The sequence below is a fragment of the Mirounga angustirostris genome, unplaced genomic scaffold (assembly GCF_029215605.1).
Source record: "Mirounga angustirostris isolate CCGP_5_RB_7025 unplaced genomic scaffold, mMirAng1.0.hap1 SCAF_6, whole genome shotgun sequence".
Lineage (NCBI taxonomy): Eukaryota > Metazoa > Chordata > Mammalia > Carnivora > Phocidae > Mirounga > Mirounga angustirostris.
In genome coordinates this window covers 143000950-143025842 of record NW_026991714.1, presented here as the reverse complement: position 1 = coordinate 143025842, position 24893 = coordinate 143000950, and the positions used below count along the sequence as shown (strand labels likewise).

At 53.0% G+C, this 24893-nt stretch overlaps 1 protein-coding gene and 1 long non-coding RNA gene across 3 annotated transcripts in view; one reads left to right on the top strand and one right to left on the bottom strand.

Moving 5' to 3' along the window:
• The window catches only part of GRK5 (G protein-coupled receptor kinase 5), a 212254-nt gene that overhangs the window by 123616 nt on the left and 63745 nt on the right, over nucleotides 1-24893 (bottom strand). The gene's annotated exons all lie outside the window — the stretch shown is intronic.
• Nucleotides 593-22906, top strand: LOC123846906 (uncharacterized). Its single transcript, XR_006791397.3, has 4 exons — nucleotides 593-990; nucleotides 2015-2265; nucleotides 10991-12942; nucleotides 18827-22906. It is a non-coding gene; the product is annotated as an uncharacterized LOC123846906 (long non-coding RNA).

The following is a 24893-nucleotide window of genomic DNA, read 5'->3' as shown; positions in this document are numbered from 1 at the left end:
GCAGGCAGCCGGCCTCCCTGGGCTCGGGCTCACACGTTCAAGAGCAGGGGCCCCCATGACAGGGCCAAACATCACCAGAGATAGCACAAGCAAGACCACAGAAACAACCACTCTCGCTTCTAGAACAGTTCGGGGTGCTGCCAGTCGAAGGTACAGGATGTGGGGGGGACGGGGCCCAGACTGCAGCAGCCCCAGGATTCCCACTAGGGCCCCTTCCCCCCGCTGCCTCAGGCCCCCCCCCCCCCCGCCTCCCTCCATGGCCTGTGGGTGGCTGGGGGCCACGAGGCTCAGAAAGGTCAGCATTATGCTAACGCAAGGGACCAACCTCGTCAGAAATCCAAATGCTGTTGTAAAGCAGGTCTTTATGATACTCGTGGGGTGAGGGGGGCATGAAAACTGGAGGTGCTCTCTCTCTCTCTCAGCACACTTTGATCAAGGTCTGGGAAGTTCTCAGGTATCCTGGTGACTGTACGTGGGAAGGATTTCTCCCCATGTTCCCAGCGGCAAGAGGCTGATGACTCACCCCCGCTTGGCCAGTCGAGTGGAACGTAGTGTTACAGTTTTGTTTTGTTTTGTTTTTTTAAAGGAAGTTTTTTTTTTTTTAAGATTTTATTTATTTATTTGACAGAGAGAGACAAAGTGAGAGACAGAACACAAGCAGGGGGAGCGGGAGAGGGAGAAGCAGGCTTCCCGCTGAGCGGGGAGCCCGATGTGGGGCTCGATCCCAGGACCCTGAGATCATGACCTGAGCCGAAGGCAGACGCTTTAACGACTGAGCCACCCAGGCGCCCACGTAGTGTTACAGTTTTGCCTGTGACGTCTGTGGGGCTGAAGAATCTGTTCCACTCCCTTCTACCCAGGTGCGCTTTCAGGAGTCGGTTTCCAAAGCACGGCCAGCAGGCTGGCTTTCCAGAAAATACCACCGCAGAGAGGCTGGCGGTGTTCTCAGAGGCCACAGGCAAAGCGGAGGAGGCCCGATCTTCTGCTGAGGTAGGTTGCTTCCAACCCCTGCCCTTCCCGTCACTGGTATCTCTGTCCCCTCCCCCCGGGCCCTGCCACCTTTGCCCCCAGTGGGGCACTGCAGCTGAAGCTGATGAGGTAGGTATGCAGCATCTCACTGGTTCAAAGGCTCGCCTCATCCAGCCCCGAACAGGGCAAGATTCCAATTACAGGACCCCGTCGGGTCCGCAGCACCAGCGTGGTCTGTGCCTCAGGGCACCCTCCTCTGTGACGTTTCTAGATGCCTCTGAATCAAAACGACTCCTGCCCTCACTTCCTCCATGACCACACTGTCCCAAAGTGCCCGAGCGGGGAGGTCAGGATGGGGTGGGGCCAGGTGGAGATGCCCCCAAAACTACCCGCTGATTGAAACGTTTAGAGAAAAACAGCACGGGAGGGGCCGCCAAAGGCCCCCGAGGCCCAGAACGCCCCGAGATGTGCCGCTCGTGCTGGGCTGAGTCCGCGGTACCTCAGGGCAGGAAGCATCACGTAGTCTTCAAGTGTATTCGGTGCCTTCCTACTGGCATGGGACCCCCAGGGTGGGCCAGCGAGGGAAGAAGGGGGTAGGCACTGAGTCCCTCCCCGCCCCAGGCTGCCTGCTTCCAACAGCCTGACGAAACCACCAACTTCACCACACAGTAGATGCTGACCCTGCTTAGCACTTCAGAGACCTCAGGGATAGGCCCAGAAAGCGGGATGAAGCCCAGGCTCTGTTCAAAAGGTTGCCAGTCCGGGGCAGGTGCAGTCAGACCAGGGAGCAACCTGCCTAAGTCAGTAAAACGAGGAGACAGAGGAGACGGGGAGGGCCCGAAGGCCTTTCCAGGCCCCGTTAACCTGCCTGGGAGCTGAACTCAGCTGCTTAGTTGGGGGCTCCCGTTGTTCCAGGGGACCCCCCCGCCACGAAGGCAAACAAAAACCATGGTGGGCACACGGGAGTAGGGCATTAGCACACCCCAGGCCTGGAGGACCTGGGGAGGCAAAGACTCACCGCTATCCCGACCCCAAAATGTTTCAGGGCCGCCGCTGTCAGCCACGAGAACCTGAAACCTCCACTCTGCTCTCAGAAGGAACTGCGGTGTTGAAGTGGTGTGAAGCATGGGGGGCCGCACCGGGCCTGTGGGGCCTGCGGCCTGTGGGCAGATCTCAGCACCTCTGGGCCCCCTCATGGCCTCACCACAGTCGGGTTTCCAGAGCAGACAAACCTCGCCACAACCAGAAGGATCCCGCAACCTCAAATTAGGAAAACCCAAACCAACACCAGGCCTGGTAAGTGGTCGCCATGGGGACAGGGAGACATGGCCCCTGTCCAGCACGCTGAGCCCGAGAGCAAGGAGGCTGCAGGGCCCAGGGGCTAGGGGACCGTCCCTCCTAGGAAACCTTGCTGCTGAGGGCAGTCCTAAGACTGGGCTACCTTGACCAAAGGCTGCTTGAGTGACAGCTGGGCTGTTTACCCGGGGCTCTCCTGCCCCCCACCTCAAGGCCTCTTCCCTGCCGTATCAGTGGGTAACCACTGCACCCTTATCTGAGCCACACGACACATCATCTGTGTGGTCTTGCTACGCAGTGTTTTCTCCCGCAAAGGATACCGCTGCTACCCAACTTGTTTTGCTGGGTTCAGAATTAGTGCCAAGTGTGCAAAGCCCTTAGCATAGAGTAGGGGCTGACTAAATGTAGCCATCATCATCACGAGCATCACCAACCCCGGGATCACCATCCCCGCTACCATCTCCGTCACCATCATTTCTACCATCAACGTCACCATCACCACCATCCACACCAACCATCCCACCACCATCCCCCTAGCATCATCATCACCACCACCATCCCCCCACCACCATCTTCCCCACTACCATGATCACCACTAAAAATACTGTCACCATCATCACCATCCCCACCATCGCCACCATCACCATCACCATCCCCACCATCACCATCCCCACCATCCCCACCATCCCCATCACCATCCCCACCATCACCATCACCATCCCCACCATCACCCCCCACCATCTCCATCCCCACCACTATCATCACTCTATCACCAATACCACCACACGACTCTTATAGATAAGAGAACTGAGAACACAGAGCAAGGAACACACAGGAGGTCTCAAACTCAAATCTTCTGCATCCAAGTTCAGCCATCTCTCTGTCCTACCACGACTCCCCCCAGCACATCACGCACAACTTTTCCATCAGCACGATGTCAGCATCTGCCCAAGGTTTGTCAGAGGGTGCCACAGAGAAGTCAGGCAGTGGCTACATGATTTGGACCCGTTCCCTCTCTGACCTCACTGGCCCCTACTCCCTGGCTCGCTCCCTCACTCCCACCACACTCTCCTCCAAGTCCTCAGACACCGCAGGCACCTTCCCACTGAGGCCCTCTGCTCCAGCTCAGGAGTTAGCGAACATTTTCTGTAAGGGCCAGATGGAGTCTCTGGGTCACAGACAATATGTAAACAAATGGGCTGTATTCCAGCAAAACTTTATTACCAAAGCAGACAGCAGGCTGGATTTGGCCCCACTGGTCTGAGGTTGCCTAAGTTTATCTGCCTGGAACCCTCTTTTCTCTCCTGGGGAGAAAACATCTTCAGGGTTAACCCCTTCGCCTCCTTCAGGTTTTTGCACAGATCTCACTTTCTCCGTGACGTTAACCCTGACTGTCCTTTCTTTTCTCTAATAAATAATTTGAAGTGAAATAAATACAGTAAGAAATTAACCAGTTTTAGATGAACAACTAAGTGGAATCCAGAACATTCACAATGTTGTGCTACTACCACCTCTATCTTGGTCCAAAACATTTCTTTCCCTCCAAAGTAACACCCACCGATCACCCTTTTTAATGCTACGACTGTGCCCGCCTCTCCTGAACCCTCTCTTTCTTTTTCTTTTACTTTTACTTTTTCATTTCCCTTGTCCTTACCACCTTGTAACATTCTGCGTGGCTTGCGTATTCTGTTCATTGCTTCTTCCCTGTCTCTGCCCCGCCTTCCATGAGAATGTAGGCTTCATGAGGGCAGGGATCTTGTTTCCTCCCCTGCTACTCCCCAAGCACCCAGAATGGTGCCTGACACTGAGTAAATGCTCTGTACATCACTGATGAATAGACAGATCAACAGATGGAGAGACAGGCCCGGAAGAGAAGAGATGATTTCCAAAGGGACTTTAAAATAAACACACACATCAAAAAACACATCACACACCATAGTCTTTTCTGAGCCTGAGTTTTCCTCCCTCAAAATGGGAACACAGACGGTGTCTGGGTGGCTCAGTCGGTTAAGCGTCTGCCCTTGGCTCAGGTCATGATCCCAGGGTCCTGGCATCGGGCCCTGTGTCAGGCTCCCTGCTCAGCTGGGAGCCTGTTTCTCTCTCTGCTCCTCCCTCCAGCTCTGCTCTCTTTCGCTCTCTAAAATAAATAAATAAAATCTTTAAAAAACAAAGTGGGAACACAACGGTCTTCCCTGGGAGGGGCAGGGTGCAGACAGCCTCCCCTGCCCTTCCACCCGGTTATGTCTCCTCCTATCCCCGCATCGGCTATCCCAACCCTGAACTTAGAGCCCCTTCTCCCTGGGCAGCGTGGAAAGAGAAGGCAGGGGCTCTGATCAAACAGGCAGGGTTGGACTTCTGGCCCTTCTGTCTGTGAGCTGAATGACCATAGGCCACCTTGCCAACCTCTCTGAGCCAGTTTCCTGATTGGTATAAATAATGTCCAGATGCCCTTTGTGAGGGTCAGACAGAGCATGTGCTTAAAGCCCTAGGACTGTACCAGGCACCAGATAGGTACTAACATGATTTAAACCCTGTTGCTCCCCATCACAGCTCCCTACACCTCCCCACCCTGGGGCTTCCCACCTTTTTCTCTCTCCCTCTGTGTCTCTTTAGGAGTTTAGAGAAATTTCCTTCAGGAGAAAGCAGACACCTCATCCTTTTGCAAAAAAATGTCCTTTCCAAGGAAAACCATATTTCAAATGTATTTTGGGGCTTACTACACTTTGTCCACACTGGTTTTCACAGTTGAGGAAGTTTGGCCACAAAAACTAACTTTTCACTGCAAAAGTCATCCTCTTCTCTCAGCAAAGCCCAAATTTGGTTACTTTTGTCTTCAGTATGTTTTCTCTTGGTTAAAGAAGAGAAAGGCTGGATTGGGGGTGGGGGGGTGGCGAGCTGACCCCTGAGAAAAGCCACTGGCAGCTGAAGCTGGCCCCTGCGGCCCAGCTGTGGCTATTTGGTTGGAGAAATAAACAGGACTATTTGCTCAGGAAAAAATGCCCCAATTTTTCATAGGATATTCGTAAAAATATTTGCATTTCCCTGTGAGTAATAATTACTTCTGCTGCCCCAAGAATGTTTGCATCACCTACCTAAAAGAAACTGAACAGACTCTTTAGAAATCCTTCCCAACCAAATTCCACCCAGCAACCTGGGTATGTGATAATGAAGATATGACAGCCCATGGAAGGGCTGGGAGCTCTGAGGTACAGATAGGAAAGGGAGAGCCCGGCCCTGGCCTGAGTGCTTCAGCTCCTTTTTATCTGAGCGTCAAGATGCCACAGCAAAATAGATTTACTGTGCACATGAGGAAACAAGCCCAGAGAGGCCAAGTATCTGGCCCAGGGTCACACAGCCACTAAGTGGCTAAGCTGGGATTTGAACCTCAGAATGCCTGATTCGTAACTCCCAGTCCATGTGGCTGACACGGAGTTAGTTCAGGGGATACATGAGAACTGGGCCCTCAGAAAGTTTTCCCAAAGTCTAAGACCACATAAGCCCAAAACCAGCACAGCACAGATGGGGCTAGAGAGAGAAGAATTTCCAGTGCCAAGGTGAAGTTTCCCAAACTGGGGTCCAGAAGACAGTTCTTGATTCCCCTCTACCTATACCCAAAACATGCTTCTCCCCTAGTCTCCCCTTCTCAGCAAATGACATCACCATTCTCCCAGCCACTTAGGCCAAAAACCTAGGTATCATCCCTGATTCCATCTTCCTCCTGGCCTCAGTGGTAAGCAGCCTCCAAGACGGCCCAGTGATTCTTGCCTTCTGGTATTCACAGCCTCCATGGTCCCCTCCCACACTGAACCCATGTGACCAACAGGATGTTGGTGGAGGTGATGGAGTAGGACTCTGAGGCTGGTCATGAAGGTCATTGTGCCTTCTGCCCTGCTCTCTCTTGGCTCATTTGCTGGAAGGGCACTTGTGTAGACCTATGAAGAGGCTCAGGCAGGGAGGAGCTGAGACCTCCTGAAAACAGCCAGCCTTCATTTGCCGACCATGTGAATGAGCCCCCCTTGGAAGTGGAGCCTCCAGCCCCAGTCAAGCCTTTGGATGATGGCAGCCCCAGCCAACATCTTGACTGCAGTCTCATGAAAGACCCTGAACCAGAACCACCCAGCTAAGTCACTCCTAAATTCCTGACCCACAAAAACCATGAGACAACAAATGTTTGTCATTCTAAGCTGCTAAGTTTGGGGTAATCTGTTACACAGCTACCGCTAACTAACCCTGCCTTCTACCTGCAGCCATCCATCAAGTCCCACCATGCCCAATATGGACATATTGACTCTGCCATCTCCCTTCTCCTCCATGGCCACTGACTGGGGCCAAGCCACCATCACATCCCATAGGATGACAGCAGTAGCCTCCTGACTGGCCTCCCTGCCTCCACCTGCTTCCTGCCCAACCCATTGTCCATTACAGCCTGTGGCCTTTTACGAAGACAAACTACTTCCAGTCCTTCCAATGGCTCCCCATGGCCCATGGGATGAAACCTGAACTCTACCATGAGCTACAAGGCCCTGCAGGCTGAAGCCCACCTGCCCCCCTCCCCGGCCTCACCTCTGGGTTCACTCGGCTCCAGCGGCACTGGGCTGTCTTTTGTTCCTCAGATATACCAGCTCTTCCTAGTCTGAGCTGATGTCCTGGCTGTTTCTTCTGCCTGAAACACTCTTCCCATGACTCTACCTTTGGTTTCCAGCTGAGAAGTCACCTCCTCTCGAGGCCTTCACTGATCACTCTGTCTACTGGGCACCCTCATTATTTCCATCACCACATCTTGTAGATTCCCTTTATAAACTATAATGACCTGAAATCATTTTATTCATTTATCTATTAATCCTGCTTACTACCATCCACTCTTCTCAGCCCCTTAGGTTATTTTTTGGAAGCCGGCACCTTGACTATACCCAGTGCCTGGCACCAAGCAAGTACACAATAAAATGTTGTTAAATGAAGGACTAAGTGAACTTCCCGTCTTAATGTGAGCAAGAAAAATCCCCTATCATTTCAGACCTTGGAATTCCCATCAAGGAGTCCTGGCCATGTGAGCCTGGCTGTGCCTTCCCCTCTCGGGACCTCAGTTTCTCCAGATAAGGAGCTGGGTGGAGGAGCTCTCAGATCCTATGCATCCTTGTGATGCATCTGCAAGCAGTTTAGTCACATTCCGGGGAAGGGAAAGGAACCCTTTGCTGTGTGCTCCTGGAAGCAACTAGAGGGCCTCACCCTGGGGTTCTACAGAACTGGCACTTGGTCCTTAAAGACCCCCCTCAAGGCAGCATCTCTGCAGAAAGAACGGTCTCCTTTAAATTCCTGACCCAGTAAAGCTCACGGGCTACTTCTCCCACGAGCACACTGGTAAGCTGAGAATGAGCCATGGCACCTGTGTTCCCTGCAAAGGCCTGGGGAACCGCCCACCACCGGCTGCCTTGAACTGTGGCCCCGGCTATGCTTGCGTGGCCCACAGAGACGGGCCGGGCATATGGTACAGACCGCACCGTAGGTGACCACTCACAGGAGACTAAAGACGGTGTCTGGGGAAGGGGAGCATCCAGCTGGGGACTTACAGAGGCAGGGTCTATGCTGGGGTCCTAGGCCCCCAGGACTACTTTCCCTCTGTACCTTCTCCTCCTAAGGAGGAGATTACTCTGCAGGGACAAGCCAGTTGGCCTTACAAAGTCTTCCTCTGAAATGCTTCCTTAATTGTGAAATGGCCAAGGACAGCTCTTTTGGCAGATTAGATTTCTACCCTTAGGAATTCAGAACCAAATTTGAATGCAAAAATCAGAGACTGCCACGAGGAGACAGTGAGTAGAACACGGTGGTCTGAGCTTCCTATTGATGCTGCAACAAATTACCACAAATTTAGTATCATGAATTTATGATACTAAATTTCTGGAAGTCAGAAGTCTGAAACTGGGCTAAATTCACGGTGTGTGCAGGGCTGGTTCCTTCTGGAGGAGACTCTGTCCCCTCACCTTTTCCAGCTTCTAGGGGCCGCCCTACATCCTTGGCTCGTGGTCCCTTCCGTGGTCTTCAAAGCCAGCAGACTCATCACTCTGACCCCTGCCTCTGTCATCAAATCTCCCTCAGCCTCCCTATTGTCAGGACTCTTGTGATGACACTGGCCCACCTGGATAACCCAGGATAACCTCCCCATTTCAAGATCCTTAACTTCATCACCTCTGAAAAGTCCCTTTCACCATGCAGCTAACATACAGGTGGCATGTGGACATCATCATCTTTGAAGGACCCTTATGCAGTTAACAACAGTGGTGACTAAGATTCTATGCTCCAGGGGCACCTGGGTGGCTCAGTCAGTTCTGTCCAATTTGTGTCTGATTTCTGCTCAGGTCATGATCTCAGGGCTGTGAGATCGAGCCCCATATCGGGCTCCGTGCCCAGCACAGAGTCTGCTTGTCCCTCTCCCTCTGCCCCTCTCCCCACTCGCGTGCACACTCCCTCTCTCAAATAAATAAATAAATAAATAAATAAATAAATAAATAAATAAATAAATAAATAAATAAGACCATATGTTCCAGAGCCAGACTGCCTGGCTTCAGATCCCTGCTGTGTCCTTTCCTAGCTGTGCCACTCTGGGCATATCACTCAACCTCTCTCTGCTGTAACTGATTCCTTTGTGCCTCACGGACAGAAGTCCCGAGATGATGCGTGTAAAGCATTTGGCACAGTGAAGACAGTTCAGTGAAAGAGGGCTGTAATTATCCCCTTCTCTCCACCAGACTCAGAACTAATGGATGTCAGAGCTGGGAGGGGCCCCTCACTGAACGGCTAGGGACAAAGAGGCCCAGAGGGGAGAAGTGAGTCATGCAGGTCATACAGCATTTTCTCTGACAGCTTCCCATTACCCTCTAACCAGCACCTGGCACAGACTAGCCTGAAGGAGGAGGGTTTGTCAGGGTGGATGTCACGCCCCCAGCACCCTGCCCTGCACCCAGTACAGGCTGGAGGTCACGGCAGCCAGCGAGTCACACGGAGGAGGAGGGAAGTGCTCCCTAGCGGACCATCTGCAGGAAGCACCTGCAGGTGGCGGCCCCAGCCAGAACCTCACATGCCCAGTTCCCACCCCACCCACCAGGCTCAGGGGCCAGAGTGAGACACAACGCATCTTTCTCCAGAAGAGGTCAGCAGGACTAATCTTGGCTAGGAACACAGAGACCCATGATCAGGGCCAAGACAAAGCACTCTGGAGCGCAGATGTCAGCCAGGCCCCTTGTTTCTCCATGTGACCTCAGATTGGACACCTTTGGGCCTCCATTTCCACCACAGAAGAGCAAGGTGCTGGACAGATCTGTGGTCCTCTATCTGCAATCCTGATTTCCAGCATCCAGGAGACCCTGACCAACTTTCAGTGAGTTCTGGAAGAGCCGTACATAGACACCAAGCTGAAGCACCTGCCCAACTTGCTTGTCTAGGCATCAAAGTTCATCGGTGTGTGCAGTTCAGGCTGAACAGACCTGCTCAGAGGTGTCTGCGATTAACAAAGAGGGGGAAACGATGATTCACTTCACTCTGATGGCCTGTTTAGCAGGCAAATTCCTCCACAAAAGGAGAGAGGAATCACCATGGGTCCTTGGCAGAAGCTCAGTTAGGCGCTGTTTCTTCCAACCAGAGGGCTGACTCACCCCAAAGGCTTTCCCCTCCCATAAATCTGGCCTAGGCAGGCACTGCCCCAACAGTTCAATTTCCCCCACCATCACACTGTCCTTGAACTGACACCAAGGACTCCTAGAAAGACCTTTCCAAAGCTCTATACGGGCCTCTCCCAGGCTCAGGGACAGCTGAGAGTAGACTTTTGAACAGAAAGATGCCCAAAGTGGGGTGGCCTCCAGGGCCAAAGCCAGGCCTTCACTTATTTCCTCACTGAGAAAAGTATTCTTCTTGCCCCAGGGCCTTTGCAGATGCCATCCCTCTGCCGGATATATATCCAGTATCATTGTTTATTTTTAAAGATTTTATTTATTTATTTGAGAGAGAGAGAGAGCAGAAGTAGGGGGAGGGAGGGGCAGAGGGAGAAACAGGCTCCCCGCTGAGCAGGGAGCCCAACATGGGGCTCAATCCCAGGACCCTGAGATCCTGACCTGAGCCAAAGGCAGACGCTTAACCGACTGAGCCACCCAGGTGCCCCAGTATCATTGGTTTTTGTTTTTTTTGTTTTTTGTTTTGTTTTTTTTTTTAAAGATTTTATTTATTTATTTTAGAGAGAGAGAATGAGAGACAGAGAGCATGAGAGGGAAGAGGGTCAGAGGAAGAAGCAGACTCCCTGCCGAGCAGGGAGCCCGATGCAGGACTCGATCCCGGGACTCCAGGATCATGACCTGAGCCGAAGGCAGTCGCTTAACCAACTGAGCCACCCAGGCACCCCCCAGTATCATTGTTTTTAATGACACATTTCAAGCTTAAAGAGAATAAAAATTTTTTAACATGTATCCTCACAGGTTTTGTCAAAATAATGCATTGAGTCTGCACTGAGAGACACATAGGTTATTATTTCCAAATTTCTTACCATCACAAATAAGGCTGTTCAGAGCACTCTAATGCACATCACCCCCACTTCACTGGCCAAGTGTTCACGTCTCACTTAGTGTCACATCATTCCTTGAACCCCCTTCCCATCAATCCAAGAGTTACGTCTCCACCTTCCTCTCCCACTGCTCCCCAGTCTTTCCTTCAAAGCACATTTCATAACTTGTGTCTTCATCAGGTTCCCATCCAAGAGGACAGGGACCACATCCCTCTTGCTCACCAGGGACCAGGGCCGAGGATGCTGCCTGGCACACAGTAGACGTCGGTGTCTGTAAATAAGTAAGTGTTTGCATGAACGACTGAGCAGAGGCGTCACTCCAGAAGCAGGCCGTGCTGTGCTCTTTTCCGCTCAGGACTCAGAGATGAACCTGGCGCGTCTCCCACCTGCCCCCTGCTCTGCCCTCAGGTTCCTGCTGCTTCTGAGAGCCCTGGGCCCGGAGCAGGGAGCCCTGGCTCCTCACAGCCAGATGCCAGGTGCTATCTCAGGCACAGCAGGTCTGGGGAACACGCCTCCCTTGGCCTTGCCTGGTCATGAAAAGCAGGCGCTCAGGGAACCCAGAGCCGGGCCAGAGTCTGCACCTCATCCCTCGCATCCCTGCGCAGCTGGAACGGACCAGCCCCCATCTGCTGGCCGTACCTGACCTTGGGGTCAGGCCAAGGAGCAGGGCTGGGCAATGTGCCTTCACTTGCTACCAATCACTTAAAGTCTCTGTTTCCAAGCTTCCTGAGAAAGTGCTGGATGCACAAAACTGAGGGGTGGCTAAGAAAATGATACGAATAACAGCCACTCGCTGCTATTCCTGAGCAACGTTCTTCATAGGCCGACCTGCCTCCATCCTGCGACTCGACAAGGCAGGTCTGGCTCTGACGGAAGAGAAAACTGAGGAATGGTGAGCCGTGATTTTTATCTGCCTTTTTATTTCACTTCCCCCCCTCCAGCTCATCATTACAGCCTGTAACCTAAGTCCCAGGGGCAGGGCTCAGTCAGGGTCTGGCCAAAACCCACAGAAATCAGAGCCCTCCTCCTTGAGAAACATCTTGGGCCCACACATGTGAGGTACTTCCTGTCTCCTCACTTTAATTCTGACACCAGCTCCTGAGGTTTGACTGCCCAGCCCCATTTCAGAGGTGAGGAAACTGAGACTCAGGGTCCTGTCTTTGGTAACCGTCAGGAATGGTAGAGTCAGGATTCCAACCCAGATCCTTCAAAAAAACAAACCCCTCAGCCAAGGCCCTGGAGCAGGGAGCCCTGGGAGCTAGAAGGTCAGAGGCTCCGACTGAAACACAAGGCAAGTCACATGGGCAATTTTAAACTGGCTGGGAGCCACCTTAGAAGGGAAAGCGAAACAAGTAAAATTAATTTTAATAACGTACTTTATTTAACTCAATAAATCCAAAATGTTACCATTGCAACATGTAATCAGCATAAAAAAGTGTTAATGAGACATTTTACCCTTTTTTCATACTAAGTCTTGGAAATCCAGTGTATATTATATGCTTATGGCACATCCCAGTTCAAACTGGCCACATTTCAAGGGCTCCCTGGCCACACGTGGCAACGGGCTACCGGCTTGGCTGGGGCATATCTAGAGCAGCAGAGAAGCACGGAGAACCAGGGGCGACTCATTCACGTCCTCCCCCTCTACCTACTCACACTTGCTGCGTGCTTGCAACGGGCCAGGCGGCAGAAGCAAGCCCCACGCCCGTGACTTTACACGGGGAGGGGGGCAGACACAGAAAGGGTAGCACTGAGGGGCACCACGCCCCAGTGGCTCAGTCCCAGAGTTTCACATCCTGTCCCCCATAAGGACATGGTTGGTCATCTTTCAGGGCCAGAGCCCCTGAACTGAGGTTTGGAAAACATAGGCATGTCACACCCTCTCTCCTGGACTTCCGGATCATGACCACTCCCCCTCCTTGCTAAAGAAAACTTGGCACACGACCTCCTGGTATCACTGTCATCCTCAGACCCTAAGGGAATCCTTCGAGTTTGTCCAGACCTGATGCAGAAGCTCCGCTCCCCACCCACCGGCAGGCAGAGGCTGATGGCAAAGGCGGTGGAAGTCGCTCGGGTGTGTCCCTGCAGGTGGCAGGGCTGAGGCAGCTGTGATTGCCCAGCTGCCCTAAAAGGTAGGGCCCAAAGGTCTCCTCTCCCTGTAACTGCCACCAGGCCTGAGCCTGGCAGCAAGTCTTCCCGGAAAGGCAGGAAAGGAAGGGAGGGAGGAGAAGGGGAAGGGAGCTGCCCAAAAGACTCTCATTAAGAGAACTGCTCCGTCTGCAAATTCCCGGCAGTCTCATCCGCTTGCACGGAGGGAGCACCTCGGTGGGGGTGGGGGTTGTCAGGCCCCCACCCCTACACAGGGACGGGGCCCGGAGCAGGCTCTCCGCAGACAGCTGGTGACAGGACAGCAGGGGACGCTGAGGACAGTGTTGGGTGCTGGTTAAGGACTCGATACCTGGAGTCAGGGGCAGGTCATTGCGCGTGGCCACTCACTAGTTCAGTGACCTTGGGCCAAACACTCTCTGAGCCCAGGTTGCTGCATCTCTGAATGAAATAGGAACATTTACTTTGCCACTCAGGGTTGGGAGGAATGATTGAGAAAACACGTACCTCTCGAGCGCACTCAGTGCCCAGTGGGTGCTCAATCCATAGCAGCTCTCGCTGTCATCCCCGCTGGTCACCGAGAACCCACCACTTAGCCCTGCGCCTTTCCTCTCCATGTTTATTGCTCCGTGGGCTGCATCTCGCTCCCTGGGCCCATCAGCCAGGGCTGCCCAAGGCTGCCTCTCGAGCTGTTCTCAGGCACTCAACACAGTCCAGACCGACCCCCAAATTCCAGGTAACATCACACTGCCCGGCCTTTGGGATCCAGAAAGGCGGCTGGAGTCAATCCCTGCAGGCATGCTAACACACCTGCAGGAGCCAGGCAACCCCTCTGGCACTTGAGGGTAAGCCAGGATCCTGGGTCCGCCCCGGGACGGTGCACCGCACACCATGCAACCCTGGGTGGTGAGTGGATTAGAGATGCCCCCTCCAGCCTCAAACCCTGGAGACACCCAGATCTTCACTTTCCCTCCGTGCCTTACATTCCACACCGAGTCCATCCCTAAGTGTTTGGGGCTAGCTCAAAACTCATGCCTGTGCCTTCCTTCTGTCTCCACTTCTGCCACCTGAACCAGGCCAGCATCCTCTCTTGCCCCTCAACTGGACCAGCCTCCTTCCTGCTCTGCCACCTCTCTGTCCTCGCCCCCTTCAGCCTATCTCCACCTGGCGGCCAGAGTTGGCCAGACCCAAATCAAAATCATGGGATTCTCTCACTTAAAGTCCTCCAATGACCTCCAACATCCAACTGCCTTGCTCAGCCTGCATCCATACCTGCCTCTCTGCTCGGCCCCTGTCAGCCCCTCGGCCCCTGTCGGCCCCAGACCCGCATGCCACTGGACAGCCCGACCTCCTCCCGTGCCCAGCTCTGGGTCTGCTCCAGCCATGCTTCCTGCCCCATCGTCCCACGAGGGCTCCTTTCTGACACCTGTTCTCACGTGCCCCCCACGGAGGCTCCCTGGGCCCGCCCCAGCATAACACCTCCCCTTGCAGAGACTGTCCCCCCACCCCCCGGTGTCGAATCCTGCTTTATCTCATCAACTCTGCAGTATTCATCACTATCAGGAATTATTCCTGTTTGTGTATTTATAAATTGTTTCTCTCCACATGACACGATCTTATGTGCTTCCTGGTTCACGGCCCGTCTACTACCTCCACCCAAGGGCAGGATGCAAGTCCAGACAAGGTGAAAAGTTAGCCCTCCATAAATGCATGTGACTGTCCTCCTACTCGCTGAGCCATCTTGAGATGGTCACATCTGAGCCCCTCTGAGCCTTGAGCTCCCACTTGTAAAATGCCACCTCCTATCACTGACCCCGAGGGAGGGTGGGGAGAGGGAGGGGGGCATCAGGGAAGGAGGAAGGGAGCAGATACGGTCACCACCAGAACAACCTTTGCCCGAGTGACAGCGTCCACAAGCCGCAGCGGGGCAGGGGGGGGCGTTGGTCACCCTGGTGACCGGCGGCTCCTCCAGAGGCCCCCGATGGAGCCCCCAGGGAACCCCAGATCTCTGTGTAGAAGGAGTCTGACAGGCCCCACCCAGTTCTCGGCTCCTGAACTCTGCTGCCTCCGCTCAGACACCTGGAAAGACCTGCTTTCTGGCCCCAAGAAGTATTTACGTTTTGATTAAGTCTGGTTTTAAACCACCAGGTAGGCTGGCTGGAGGCCGATGCACCCCAGCCAGTCCAGCTGTAATAACACAGTGCACCGGGTTGGAGGTGGGGGGCAGGTAACAACGGTGGGACCGGGGGAGGAATCACCAGGGTTCCAAGCGGCCCCCAACGCCACCCTCAGCCTAAGCCGCCTGCCAGAGAAAAAGGGCAACCCGCTCCCATGAACAGAGGCGGGAAGGACTCCGGGGAGCCCTGGAGTTCTGCCCTGGAAATAAACATGCAGGGCAAGGAGCACAAGATACTCAGACCAATCCCGGCCTCCCAGGCAGCGACCGCTCCCCTCGGGCTGCCCCCACTCCCAGTAAGAGCCTCCTTCCACCACGTGGTGTCTCACCCAGGAAGCAGGAAGTGGGTCCATTACAAACTGGGGACTTGCACCAAGTCACATTTTTATCCTGTTGGATGTATTCTGAGGACTCCACTGACCATCTACAGTTACGAGGCCCCAGGAGGCTGGGACTGAGCCCCAGTATAGATGTTACTATCTTCCTGTCTCCTTGAAAGTGTGATTCTGGAGGAAGTTAAGTACACATCCCAAAGGAATGTGTACTCCTGAATTCAAAATGCCCACTAGCTAAGACATGCCTCATCACCCACTCCCTGCCACCCCACCCGGAAAAGGAAAACGTCCAGGCAACTAACAAAGGCATCTTTCATTCATTTCCGGGCCCTTCCACAGGAAATCAAGTTTCCTCGGCAGAAAGCAGGATTTCTGTTTGTACCACATGGAGCTACAATCGCAAAAAGATTTCATTAAGCCTAGGAGCTCCAAACAGATGGTGGTGTCTGCCTGGAGTACCCGGACTTAAGGAAGGCCTCAGTGGACAGGACTGTGATAATTGATTAGCAATGTCTCACAGGCAGGGAGAATAGTGTGCGACACGTTTACCATTTAGGTTTAGCTAGGAAGCAAAACCAGAAGGGGAATTCAGAAAACCCAGGACTCAACTGGCAAGGAAACATGGTCAAAGTAACCCAAAAGGAGAGCCAGGGGCTTTTGGAGGACCAAAGAGCCACTGGCAATTTCTAGGGCAAAGGGACAAATCACTCCCCGAAAGATCAAGTCACTTCCTCAGCAGCTGTCAGATGGGACGTGTCCCAGAGCCACTCGCATCTGGGTTATCGCTCAACCTACAATCCACTCTCAGCTCCTCAGAGGGACACAATTCCAGACTTCTCCAGGAGATGAAAGGGTATTTGACCTTTAGGGCCCAGAAATAAATATCCAGTTATGAACACAGTTTGCTGCTGATGGGGAGGCCGTGGTGGGGTGGGTCTCCCTGACAACAGACGTCCCATTTAAAGACAAGGAACAAGGAGCAGCTGGGCCACAGAATGTTTCCTGAGCAGACATCCAGGAGTCAGAGCTGTGCACAAGGAGGGTTCACAGCAGGAGAAAATGACAGGTCCTCCTAGCAGAGCACCATCAGTGTTTTTTTAGGACAAAGTAGGCACCGCTGCCTATGTTTCCACCTCAACATGAGGCCCAAGGAAAAGGCTCCCAACATGACCGCCGGAGGCAGCCTTCCCAGGAAAGCCAACCCCTGGGAGGTTTTCTAGCTGGGTTCACAGTTTGAGAAGCATAGCTAACGAAGGAAGGGCTTGGAGGTGAACAACATGGATAATTACAGGGTTGGAAGGAGGGTGAGTTCAAGGAGGCCGGCATCCCTCAGCCAGCCATCCAAGGGTAACTTCCAGGGAAAGTGAGTTATTTCCCAGAGGAGCAAAGGAAAAGTCTCCATATCTACAGAACAAAAGACTCTGTAGAAATGAACTCCTACTGCAACACAGTGGATTTACGCCAAGACCGGAGGGGAACGTTCCAGAACATATTACATGAAATTGGAGGAGGAGGCTGTCACTGCACTGTCATGGGGTCTGAGGTGTGGAGATCAGGGGGACATCTATCTGGGGTAGCCCCAGCTCACCTCTGATGAACTGCATGACCTCGCCAGGCCACTTCCCCTCCCCAGCGGTGAGCTTCCTTCTCTACAGGACAGGAAGAACATTCCCCACCCCGTGTCGCTCGTGGGATTGCCGTGAAAGAAGCCAGATGTCAGAGAGCAGACATGAGGGGACTCCACTCCTTCAGCATCCAAGGGTGGGCAAAACCAACCCCTGGTGTTAGAACCACCTTGGGGCAGGTGGTGACTAGAAAAGGCTCCAGCAGGTGGTCTGCGTCCAGGATGTGTGCACCTTGGGAAAACCCAGGTCGTTATGGCTTCTGTACTTTTCTACATGGACCATCCGCCTCAATGAGAAGCTTGCTCGGAAAAACTGTCTGGAACTCTTTTGTAAATCTCTAGGTCAATATAGTAATATATGGGATAAAGTTCTAGAACACAGGTGCTACTGATCCCCTCGGAGCAGAAGGCAGGTGAGACGATCTCCTGATGTCCGATTTCGTCCCGTGATTGGGAGGAAGCAGAGGGAAACTTGTCCCCTTTCTGGGACTATGAGTTTCTAAGCTGAGCCACTGTTAGGAGGCAGCAGGGGCAGCGCCTGCCCACCGCTAACTGCACCCTGACGTCTTTCTCCAGCCTGGGCTGCCACTCCCCATCCCCATCCCCACAATACACATTGTTGCCTGCTCTTCTTGGGCGCAGGCTCCTGCCTCTGGCTGGAGCAGCTCCCAGCAGTGCTGACCCCAGACTGGGGGTCCAATCGTGTGGCTCGTCCTCTGGAAGGTAACACTGGTCTTCAATTAAATGTCAGTGGTGCGTCCTACAAAACAGAATATTTGTTTTCTCCTCCCTCCTTGGCCTACTTCCTGTGCACCTTGCGATTTTAAAAACCCAGCTGCCAACTCACAAGTACTTGTGGTGCCCTGGTGCCTGGGCTCAGAGGGCAGGCAGATTTTTCCACTCCTCAGCAGCATTTTGCTTGAGGGAGAACGCCACTCGGAGTTTGAAGAAAAATCCAAAGTCCTGAAACAGGAGCATTTGCAATGGGCTGCTCGCTGTCACTGGAGCTGGGCGCATGGTGAGGAGAAGGGGCCGCTTTGATGGGGGTGGCACACGGGAAGGCGCTCCGTCACAATGTCATCATGAGGTCAGAGGCACCTTCTCTTATCCAAACCTCACTGACAGCATGAGAGCTTGGCTAGACCATGGCTTTCACATGATTTCACGAGGGCCCCACAGCGTGCCCCGGGCATCCCTTAGGAACCATTCAAGTGAGCAATTTCGCCTGAACAACAGGTTTCTAAGCAATTTAAAAACAAGTTCAGAAACTATTGATTGGAGGAACTTAAAGCCAGGATTCTGTGTACTGTGGTCTGAAAGATCACCCCCAGGATGGGCATCTCGGTCCCTGTCGGAGCTTCTCGGCACACCAGGGCTGTGGCCTGCGTAAGAAAGAACAGCTCTCTGCTGTTTTCTGTGGCCTCTCAATGACCCACTGGGATGCAAGCTCCTGGGGAAAGAGTCTGCCTTACTCAGCAGGAGTAGTTCAATAATCCTGATGAACGAGTGAGTGAGCAGATGAGCAAAGAGCACTGACCCCAGGGGGCTGCACTGTGAGGATCAAACAAGAGATCACGTGTACACAGTAAGTGCTCAATAAACACCAGCTGAGACTCGAACTGGGGTCTGTGCAATGTTCTCTCACCACCATTAAGTCAATATGATCAGAGAGTCCCACCCCGTCCTGGCACACAGCAGCATCCTTGCGCGTGACTTCAAACGTACTTATTCCCTAAAGGTAAAAACTAAGTTTGGGGCTTATTTATTTTTTTTAGAACTCTCTGAAAGCCCCCCAGAATAGTGACCAGCCCGAGGCACAACCCAAGAACAATGAGCGGATAAGCGCCGAGCAAAGGCACCAGGCACCTGTGAAAGGCAAGGAAGAGGTCCTCGAAGACAGTTCCTTCTTGGCTCGGCGAAGCAGCTCTGCACCTACCAGCACCCATGGGAGCCGTGGTCACACCCTCGGCGGTCGAGGCATTCAGCTCAGACCCACTCACCCAGCCACAACCGGAACGGCTGATCCCAAAAGAGGCCCACGTCCAGACACCCGTCTTTCCGAGGATGCCAGGCATGTAGCTAAAAGGGTGCACAGGCTTCACTGAGTTTCCTGCTGAATTTGGTGACACCTGGGAAGTCCAAAGGATCCCTCCTTTGCCTCTGATGCCAGCTCACAGAAGTGGAAGAGATCGATCCACAGGAAACGTAAAGATGATGGAGAAAAACTCCCCGTCGGATCACCCCCCCAGGCCTCCCCACCTGCCCACTGCTGGCTCCAGCGGGCCCCGTCATGTAGTTCTCACTACCTGAGACCCTGTACGCCAAATCCACCCACCAATTTAACGTCTACTCATCCCTCAAGGGCCAACTCAAGTCTCACTTCCACAAAGCTTCTCCCTCTACCCGAGTCAGGGACCACCTTTCCTGTCCCTCTTGCTTTGCTACAACCCTCCCCATCTATCCTGAGTGCACTTACTAAATAAACACACTCCCATCTCAGACTTGCACAGCACTGGGCTTGCTGCCAGGAAGACGGGGATGAAAGCCCCCTCCCTCCTTACAGGAGCCCAGTCTAGAAGACAAGACAGACATGGGAGCAGAGGATTATGCCCAACAAGAAGATCTACGGGACCTGCATGAACAGAAGGCTGTAGAAACACAGAAGGGGACAACAGAGGACCCAGAAGGACAAGTAGGTGTCCGCCAAGCAGAGGGTGGGAGAGCACTCCAAGCAGAGAGGGATCCTTGGGGATGGCTGGATCAGGGGGTACCTGGGAGGGAGAGGAGTCTGGGGAGAAGCTGGAGCCAGCTTGTGGAAGGGAGGCACGTCAGATGCAAGCTTTGGAGACATCGTGATCTTGGCAAGACCAGGAGGCATGTCAGGGGCTACTTCAAAGGTCCAGGAGAGAGAGGGAATGAGACTGAACCAGCAGAGTGGCAGCAGAGGTGACAGAAGGGGACCGAGGCATGAGAAGGGGCAGGCGACATTCTTCCAGAAGCCGTTCAGCACTTAGGAGGTTTTCATAAGCAAACTCCTCCACTAAGCAAGTGTTCTTTGTGAGCAGCTTAGACCAGCTTTTCTATTTTTTTTTAAAGATTTTATTTATTTATTTGACAGAGAGAGACACAGTGAGAGAGGGAACACAAGCAAGGGGAGTGTGAGAGGGAGAAGCAGGCTTCCCTCGAAGCAGGGAGCCCAATGCGGGGCCCTGGGATCAGGACCTGCGCCGAAGGCAGACACTTAACGACTGAGCCACCCAGGCGCCCCGACCAGCTTTTCTATTTTACTCGAGCACAGAGCAGCCTCTCAATCATTAAGTAATTACTGGACTCAGTTTCAAATTCTAGAAATATCTCTGAAAAGATGTGCTTGACCTCCCAGACCCTGACAGTGGCTAAACAAAGAACACAGTGGTACAAACTGAAAACAAGAGAACCACACCTAGGCTATCCCAGGGAGACCCAGAGCTCAGCCCTGTGCTTAAAGCAAAACGCCTCCAGGAAGTCAATCAACAAACCACGGCTGGGCCACAGGGAGACATGGGAGGGGAAGGCATGCGGCACAGGGACCAAGGAAGCAGGGAAGCCGCTCCCGTCCAGGACTCCACTCATCCTCATCCGAATGGCTGTGGTTGGTCAAGTCACAAACCCTCGCTGGAACTCTGATCCTACATCCTCCAGAAGAGAACGCAGGGACTGCAAACATGCCCACGGGCTGCTACCCTCCTTGACCCCCACGGTGGGAGCTAAGCCACAAGCCCCTACCCAGCCTAGAGCACCAGCTCTCAAAAAGCAAAGATATTAAGCACTTCCTGCCACAGAAGAGAAATGTTTGTTTACAGCCCTCAGCGGCTCCAGCCCCAGGTCTTCAGGAGAGGAAAGGTGCCCAGAAATCCTTGATCACAACAATGACCAAAACAGCTGCAGGCTGGACTTGCAGAGCCCCATCGGAGGCCTGGGGCAGGGTCCCTGAAGGTGGGGGGGGGGGGTGACAGTTCCACAGACACGGAGCTCTAGGTACAGAAGAGCCCCCAGCAGCTCCCACACCACCACCACCAACAACAATACCAACACCAACAACAAAACCCCACCTTACTCTCTCCATCACCCAAAGCCTATTTTTTTAATGAAAAAAAAAATCTTTCAAAATGACAGTTTTGAAAAGAAAATATGCTCCCTTACCATAGTTTCTCATGGAGTTAAAAATACAAGTAAGTGTTGGAGGAAAAAAAGTTTTAAGGTCAAAGGGGAAAAAAAAGTCATGTTTTTTGAAATCTCGGAAAATAAACAGACTCAGGCCTCATGTGCAGGCTCTCTGGGAATGTGACCTGTGGTGCTGCTGGGGGTCGGAACGCCATTTAAAGGAAAGCTCAAGGGCACGCCTGAGGCCGGGGATTAGTGGCTCGGACACTGCATCCCCCTCTCCAGAGGACCAGGCTGCCGGCCACTCGGGACGGGGGTGTCCAGGAGATGAGAAGCTGAGGCGGGCGCGTGAGAAGAGCAAGGGGAACGGAGGGCAGACAGCCCAGCCACCCTGGAAAACAATACCGGGGCCAGCAAGGGTTCCAGGGGCTGGGGCTGGATGGAAGGATGCTCAGCCGAGCAAGCGGGTGATGGGGACACACTCCAGGCAGGCAGCAGCTGTGACACCCGTGAGGGACAGTAGAGCCTCTGCGCACTCAGGGGACGGGGTCACGCTGGGTAGTTCCTCAGCCTGGCCCACCTGCCTCTCGGCAGTAGCCAGAGAACTCACAACAAAGCCAGCCCCAGAGGAAGCCAGGAAGCAGGGCTCAGGGGTCACTCATGCATTCAGTACATATTTATTAATCCTACTTTTTGCTGGATCCTCATCAAGCACTGCAACTACAACTAGACAGCTAGACAAGGCCCTCGTCTGTCTGCACAGAGTTTACATTTTGGGGGCTCAGAGCCCTTCCACTCTTTCCTTCCCCCGCCAACCCTGGTGGACCTGTCAGTCCCATGGGGTACTTACTAATGTGTGTTGAGCCCTCTTGCACACGGGCTCGAGTAAGCCCTGCCCCTCCACCTCCCCCCACCTGGGGTTCGTAAACTCCTGGGGAACTCTGCAGGCAGTTGGGGTGGGGAGGGGAAAAGACCCCACACAGCTGTCCATAGCATGGAGTGCTATTGGCCATCCGTAGAGACACAGCCCCATTCAATTACTGCACACCTCCCACATCCCTAGCTCCGAGCTAACCCTGGGAGCAGGGGACACAGGCGTGGGCTCCATTCCTACCTAGGAGAAGCACCAAGCCCAGAGAGGGAGAACCAAAAGCAAAGGACGAGGAAGCACCTAGGAACAGCAGGGAAGTAGGGCTCAGAGCAGGGCTTTGGAATCTAAACAGGGCTTTGGATCTAAACCTGACCATTTACTAGCTGTGTCTACCTGGGAGAGTCACTTCCCTTCTCTGAATCTCAGGGTCCCCTACAGTAATGTGGAGATGACCATGCCAACCTTGTAGGTACGCATCTGATGACTGACTTGCCACTGGCATTTGACAAAGCAGAACGATGACCATCCTCCTATGTGGGCCTTACAGAAGTGTGAACAACGGTGTGGGAACACAGGGGAGGGGGCCGTGGATTTTGCCAGAGAAAATGCAAAACATTTTAATTAAAAGATGAAATGTCGGGGTGCCTGGGTGGCTCAGATGGTTGGGCATCTGCCTTCGGCTCAGGTCATGATCCCAGGGTCCTGGGATCGAGCCCCGCATCGGACTCCCTGCTCAGCGGGGGGCCTGCTTCTCCCCCTCCCTCTGCTTCTCCCCCTGCTCATATTCTCTCTCTCTCTGTATCTCTGTGTCTCGAATGAATTAAAAAAAAAAAAAAAAAGGTGAAATGTCACTGGGGCAAAACCTAGGATAAGAACATAATTTCTTTTTTTTTTTTTTAAAGATTTTATTTATTTATTTGAGACAGAGAGAATGAGAGAGAGCACATGAGATGGGGGGGGGGTCAGAGGGAGAAGCAGACTCCCTGCCGAGCAGGGAGCCCGATGCGGGACTCGATCCAGGGACTCCGGGATCATGACCTGAGCCGAAGGCAGTCGCTTAACCAATTGAGCCACCAGGCGCCCAAGAACATAATTTCTACAAAAAGAAAAAGTAGAGAAGGCATTCCAAGCCCAGACGAAATAGGCTTTTTTTTCTCAGGGGCCTTTTATGACATTTCCTTGTCCTGAAATGAAAGATCTGTGATGAATAGATGGATGAATGTAGTTTTTCCTCCCTCCCTCTCCCTTTTACTTTCTCCCTCCTTCCCTCCCACTTTCCTTCCCTCCCTCCCTCCTAGTCAACATACATTTATTGAGTACTTACTATGTGCCAGATGCTGATCTAGGCACAGGGGACAGATGAGTGAACTAAACAGACGGCCATCTCCTGGAGCTTACATTTGACCCTCACAACCACCCAGAGTAAGTGTGGCCAAGTATTGTCATCAACCCCGCTTTACAGATGAGAAAAGGCACCACAGGTTAAGAAGCCCGAATTACACGCAAGTGCTCTGAGCCAGAACAGACAAAAGCAAGCCCAATCAGCCTTCACCCCTGACTCCCCACCTCCCAACCTTTCCCACCAAAACCTTCACACCCAGGCAAGGGCATGCGTGACCATTCCCCAAAGTGACCACTTCCAGGGGGCCGCCTGTGTGGCGGGCTGACCGAGACAACAGACTCCCCAGCTCCTTCATTACTCCTGCCAGCCACTCCCAAGGTTCTCTTGTAAATAATCATTTAGACTCCAGAACAACCTTTCCCCTTCAAATTATAGCAAGTTGGAAAGAAGAGTCAACAGAGGCCCCCAAACTCCTGAGAGAACAGGCCTTGCCCTCGGGGTTTAAGGAAGGGCAAGGGGGCCACGGGGTTGTCCGGGCCCTGCGTGTGATTCCACACTGTCCACCGAACAGTTAGACATCGCTGAAGAGCCAATAACAGGCTGCAGTTAGTCCAAAACACCTAACAGACAAAACCACTCTTTTTCCCAAGAGAGGGGCAGATTTTTTTTTTTTTTTTTTTTTTTTTTTTTTGGCAATTCGTCCAGTGAGATTTTAGCTCAAAGGACTTCAATCACTTTGGGAACTCAATTAATGAAAGGGATTATTAATAAATGAGCTCAACATCGCCCTAACGAAATATTAAGAATCCCTGAAGCGGGCTGAAGGGCACAGGGGGTTCTGTACTCTGTCCTCCCCATCTCTGAGTTCCTCTGAAATTTATCAGAGTGAAATGTTTTAAAGGTCCTGATAAACCAACAACATGATAACTTAAAGCTGTGGCGTGAATAAAAATAAAACACCCACTCGGGGTGAATACAAATAATAACCCCCAGATTCGTGGGGTGCTTTGCTCGCCAAAGTGCTTCCACATGTGCGGCATCGAATTTGGACTTTCAAGGAAGGGAGGGGTTATTATTAGCCCCGTTTTGCCGACAGGGAAGCTGAGACTCAGGCTGGCCCTAGGACTTTCTACCAGGAAGCCAAGCCGTGAGGACGTGAACCCAGCCTCAGGAACAATACTCGGACTTCATCTGACCCTGCCCCAGCCTGGAGCAGCTCCCTGCTCCTCTGCTCCTGCCTCCAGGAATGTGGCTATTATCAAACAACCTTGGCAGGGGTTTCTTAATGCTAAAATATTTGGCCCGCCGCCACTCCATTTCCCACGCCACTACCCTACTCCCCCATCCCTGCACGGGATTTCAAGAACTGTGTGGTGGCCCCCACAGGCCACACTGCCTGGGGTATTCAGTGGCTCACGAGGGCTTCCCGGGCCCAGCATCCCATCTTCCCAGCTGGACCTTTCAACCAAATGCTTGTTTGGCCAGT